This window comes from Lepisosteus platostomus, chromosome 6 (genome assembly GCF_059453375.1).
Source record: "Lepisosteus platostomus isolate fLepPlt1 chromosome 6, fLepPlt1.hap1, whole genome shotgun sequence".
Classification (NCBI taxonomy): domain Eukaryota; kingdom Metazoa; phylum Chordata; class Actinopteri; order Semionotiformes; family Lepisosteidae; genus Lepisosteus; species Lepisosteus platostomus.
Window position 1 is genome coordinate 10,268,948 of NC_142616.1, and position 6,000 is coordinate 10,274,947.

Here is a 6,000-nt window from a genome sequence, read left to right on the forward strand (position 1 = left end):
CGGTGTCTGCTCAGTCGGAGATTGCATGTTCTCCGAGTGTTGTTGTAGCTCTGGTACCCAGGGGGCGCTGTCTAACAGTTGTTCAAGGTCTCTCTACTCTATTAAGCAATGAAGTGTTCCCGGGTGGAAGAAGATCGAGAAACCTTCTGGCCTCCCAGGAGCAAATTCTTTCCTTGTGTTTCTGGTTCCTCCCTCTTCCCAAACAGAAGAGGCACAGTTTGGGACGAAATGGATGTCACACCTGAACGGAGGCCGTGCAGTTGTGTGCTCTGAGACAAACCTGATCTGGGATTGACTCTGGCAGCTCAGTGAGGACAAACAGCTCTCTCTAATGCAGGGCAAGGAAAATGTCCCCCAGTCTCTAGAGACCTGCTGCCTTCTGCGACCTGCTGCCTGAAAACTACTGAAGACAGCAGATCTCGGAGATCCAGGGAGACTTTCAATGGCTGCAGCTGGTTGTCTCAGGAGGGGAAATGACTGATGAGCCCACAGGCCTATAAAACAATCTCATCAGAAGATGAGACGCCAAAGGGACTAAGAGATCTTTGAACAGACAGATAGCCGACTTGACCAGACAGATTTTACCCCCCATAGTGCTCAAAGTAATGAGCAAACTCACTCCTTGCTCTCCTGTCAGGGGTATCTAATATGACTAGGGGGGTAAAATAGAACCAGGTAACAGCGGCAAAGCCAGCTAACGTACAGTTATGTCTTACAATTCCATGAGCACAGTGTACAAATTGCAGTTAATTCCTTCTAAAGATATGTGCATGAGCATGACAATAAATCCAGAAGAACTCTGAAGCATTGAAAGTCTCAATCTAAGACAGCAAGAGAGCAGTCTCTGGCTCTGAACCTGGGAAGCCCCAGTCCAGCTATTCTTATAGGGTCCCCGAAACCACCTGTCATTTAAAGAGAAGGAGCACTTGTTCAAGCAAGTGCTCTATTGAGACAGTGGTAATTCAGTGAGGGGAACGCTGGTTCTGGAGGTGAAGGATGGTGTGAATCTTGCTCCCGGGATATCCTCATGCCTTAATTCCATGGTTCTCAAACTATGGTACGCATACCACTTGTGGTACTCTGAGTGCCCCCAGGTGGTACACCACGAAATTTGTTGTGTTCACTGAAAAACTGGGACAGGTTTTCATAAAATTCTTTTTTAATAAAATTAGTTTGTGTCAAATACGCAGCCTACATACTACGATACAGTATGCGCTAATATTTGAGTGCACACAAGAGCTACTATGTAAATCTATACCATTGTATAGGAATGCGTGCCACGAACGAAAGGGGCCAATTGTATTTAAAAAGATATCTCCAGCAAATAGGGAAGTAGGAGAATGTGTGGGATTTTGGAACACTGCCAATCTTGTGAGCGCAGGAAAGCATGATTGGTAACAGAAAAATATTTAAGGACTGTTCTAGGTTAATTTGAGAAAAATACACAGAACATCTCTGTTTTGCTCCCATGCGCATGAAATAAAAACTTCTTTTAACTTCTGAGACAAACTCCTGAAACAGAAACGGGGAAAAATGCAAGCTTGCGGATTGCTAAAGCAGGTAGGCCCCACATTATTGGTGAAGAACTTTGTTTACCGTTGGCAAAAGAGCTGACACGCATCATGTGTGGAGAAAAAGCTGCGAAACAGCCTGACCTGCTGCCCCCTCTGAAAGACACAGTCACTCAGAGAATTATTGATATGGCGGATGATATCAAAAGTGTGCTGATAGAGCGCGTTAAGATGAGCAGGTGCTTTTCACTGCAGTTAGACGAGTCTGTAGATGCCTTTGATTTGGCCAATATGCTCGTTAACGTTAGATACGAGTTTGAGGGTACGTCCCTTGAGGATTTTCTGTTCTGTAAGCCGCTACCAACAGGAACCTCTGAGAGAGCACATATTTCAGCTTCTGGATGAATTTATCGTAAAGAATGGCATCGGCTGGATAAAATGCGTCGGAGTTTCTACGGAGGGTGCTAGAGCAATGACAAGCAGATACAGCGTGTAGTTGCTCAAATTAGAGAGGTTGCTCCAGAAATGAAGTGGACGCCCTGCAGCATCCACAGCGAAACCTTTGCCGTCAAGAAGATGTCTGAGGAATCTGTTGTGAATTGTATCAGGGCTCGACCAATGAATTCACATCTGCTTTGCTTGACTAAACAGGCTCACCCCTCTCACTGAAATGGTGCTTTTTTATTGTTTATTTTGAATTGTTGTTGTTCCTGTTTTCATTCTGTAAAGCGCATTAAGAAACCATCTTTAAAGGTGCTATATCAACTAAAGTTTATTAAAATATTTATTATATGTGTATATGAGTGTGTGTGCACGCGCGCTCATGTTGGTCATTGAGATTTTCTGGGGCTCCTATGAGAAGATGATTTCTAGGTGGTACTTGGATGCTTTGGTTTGAACAGGGTGGTACTTGGTCCAAAAAGTTTGAGAAGCACTGTCTTGATTGAACACTCCACCTGTGTAAGTGATCACAGGTTAACTCTTCAAGACCTTTGGGAAGTGATGACTTATTAGTATTGAATGTGTCTCTCTCCTCTTGCAGGTTTCAAGGTCTTGGTGTGAATTGGTTCCGTAGGAAAAGATGGTGAATCTCACCTTCTGAGAAGGGGAATGACCAGAGAGCAGTAGGAAGAAGCACTGCACTGCTGGACAGGCCAGGATCCTCACTGACAAGGACAGGACACACAGTTCACTCTCCATTGACAAGGACAGGACACACACCTCAGTCCCTGAAAATGACTGAAAATGATGCCGATATATGAAGAATATCGTCACACAAGGTTCACTGCTTGCGCATTTACCCTCTGTCTGGGAAACAGCAGGCTGGCTGTTAGGAGTTGGACCCCAAGGCTACTCCTGAGTCACAGTTGCAAATATCGGGGTGTACCGTTTTCTCTCCTCTACTCTTTTGTTTTATAACAGTCCCTCATTTCTAGCCAGTCTTTTCTAAATCCCATGTCACGAATCCTTATCGAGTGGTAATTATTAGCATCCCGATAAAAAATTAGATGTGTACTCTGTACTAATTAGATTAAAGATTAAAAATAGAGCATCTTCATTAGAACGAGAAAAGAGCATTCCTTGCTTTGAGCTAGAAGACAATATCTGGAGTCTGGCAGAACGTCAAATGCGATGCACTTCTTGATCAAGGAAGATGAAGAAACAGACAGCAGGAGATGAAAAACTACCACAAGTTTGAAATGCCATATGAACCACGTCACCCACAGGTTTTCATTGTCATCTTACTCTGCACCATTCATCCACCACACCATGTCCTAAGCACTTGCTCCTCTCGAGTGACCAGAACTTGAACACTTTATACTGGAACCTGTGGGAGGTTTACACATCAAGTCAAGATGCACAAGACAAGATAAGACATCCCGTTTTTACATTGTACCTCATCAATCCGTTAAACGGAAAACTAAGCAAGAATAAACTGTATTTTACACTTTGCATGTTAGGAACCTACTTTTTTTTTAAGCCTTGGCTGGAGATTCATGTTTCAGAAATAAGTTACTCTTTTAAGATGTGCAAGTTAGTCGTACACGCTATGTGGGCTGCATTTCAGCTTCGTAATGGCCCTCGCAGGAATAAGACGGAAATAAAACTTTCTTTTGCACATGTTTTGTTTTGCACACGTTAACGGGGTCTGTTAAATGCATTTTGTGTACTGTACATTTCATGGCATCTATTAGTCATCAGAAAAGAATCTTCGTTGATTGCATGTAGTTTGTTTATGTAGCTGGTTGTTTAAGTCACTGAGAAAATAGTATCTGTCATAGTGCCAACATCTTACAGCTTCTGCAGGCATTCCGTCTTGTTTCTTCAGAAGAAGGTGTTTAGAGTAAAAACGCTGTGACAGACACTGTGACAGCATGATACTAGCATGGTGTCATTAGCGCTTAGACTACTCTTACACTATGGTAGTTTTTCGACCAAACTAATATGGCATTAAAACGGATAATTATTAATATTATACTAGTGAGTGGAAGAATATATTGCTTCTCTCTCCTGTCCAGTTTGAGTATTTTTTAAGTAACTCATGCAGTAATGTCCCTATAGTTATTACGACCTAAGCATTGCTCAGGGACCTCTACTGAAAAAAATTATATCAATGCTTTGAAAAAAGAACTTTGACAAACTTTATATAAAAGTACAGAATTATTATTCACAGTGCCAAAACTGATTTTCTTATTAGGAAAGTTGCATACGGTGTCTCCATATAAGATTATTTTGTATATACCCTTTATTGTACCATTATATCTTGTATTTTGATATTTGACCTCGCTGGGGATCAATACACTTTAAACTGTGCAACAGAGACTCGAACTTTTAAATAGAATCTTATCATATGTGTGAAATATTTGCTTAGAGTGACAGATGCGGCCACTAATCTGTTCTATGCAGATGTTTTCTGTTTAAGATGGAAAGTTAAAGGTTGCCACACAATTACAGGCCTATCCAATTAGAACAGTCTTAAATGGAGATTAAACAGGACTCATCCAGCTGTGAATTGAGAGAACCCAGAGTATCCGGCTTCAACAACATGGCTGGGCAGCTTGTTCCACACCCCCACCACCCTCTGTGTAAGGAGGTGCCTCCTGCTCTCAGTTTTATGCACTTCCATGTAGTTCACACTGGTGCCCTCAGGTCTGTGTTGCACTGCTCATTCAGACATTTATAGCTCAAGGTCTAGTTAACTGTGCTTGTTTACTTGTATATTGAAGATAGTCCTGTGTCTCATTTTCCTTCCTCAAGCCTGTGTGAGTTATTCTGCTGCTTTCCTGATATTAATTAGTCCTTAATTAATTAATTATGCACCTGTATCTGTGATGGTCTTGAGCAAATGGAATGTTGTTGTTTTTTCCTAAGTACTAAATAAAGCAGAATGATAAATCACAACCAGAAAAAAAGCCTTTTATTTCATTTAGCTTCAATTATACAATATATATAGCAGACCAGTAATACAGAGTATTATGATATTTGTGAACATAATATTGATTTTCAGAGGCTTAACTGATTCTGATTCACCTAAATCTTTTAAAGACTAGAGGGAGGGTTTGAATGTTTGATAAAAAAGAAAAACTTATTAGGAATCAATAAAGTAACCTCACTCGTGTGTCTGTAACAAAATACTGTTAAACGCTGTTTCTAGCTTAATATGGAGTTTAAGAAAGCAGATGTAATCAGACTGATCTACAGCATTATTAGTTAACCACATATGGAGATAAATCTTCTCCCTAAAAAGACAAAAGAAACACAGATATTTTCCAGAGTGTCTTTGGCAGTGACTGAATTGAGTGGGTCTTTTGTATAAACCACTCTCCCCCTTAATATTTTCACTTTCTCTCAGTGCAGTGTTAATGTACTGGAGTGTCCAGTCAGTGTGTCTATATGAACCCCTGTCTCTCAATGCAGTGTTAATGTACTGGAGTGTCCAGTCAGTCAGTGTGTCTGTACTGTATTAACCCCTCTCTCTCAATGCAGTGTTAATGTACTGGAGTGTCTATGGTGTCCATGCGAGTAAGAAAAGAGTAATAAATAACGAACTTTGAACTGAATACAATATGTTTTTTTTTCTCGGGAAGGAGACGGTACTTTTTTTTCATTACCTTTACACACTGTAGAGAAAAAGAAAATCCGTCCCCTTTTTTAAAGATAAAACCACACTTCGCATTTAGATAGAGAAGACAACGGCCTCTATTCATGTTCATACACTCAAACAGAGGAAGAGGCCTTTCCCATCGAGGCGCCTTGTGCCGAAAGTACTGTATCTCTTAGAGATTATTTCCCAAAAAACCCACACCTAACTTCCGTTTTTTGTTAAACCGAGTATCCTTGTGTTCTGAACCGGCTTCTGGAGAAATAGGGTTTAAGCAGGACAGATAGTTTGTGTCACTCGAGACCGTGTCAGATTGTCGAATAATTTTCCCCTCTCTACGCAGGCTGAGCGAATCAGCAGTTAAAATTCTTCAGTAATAATCCTCTG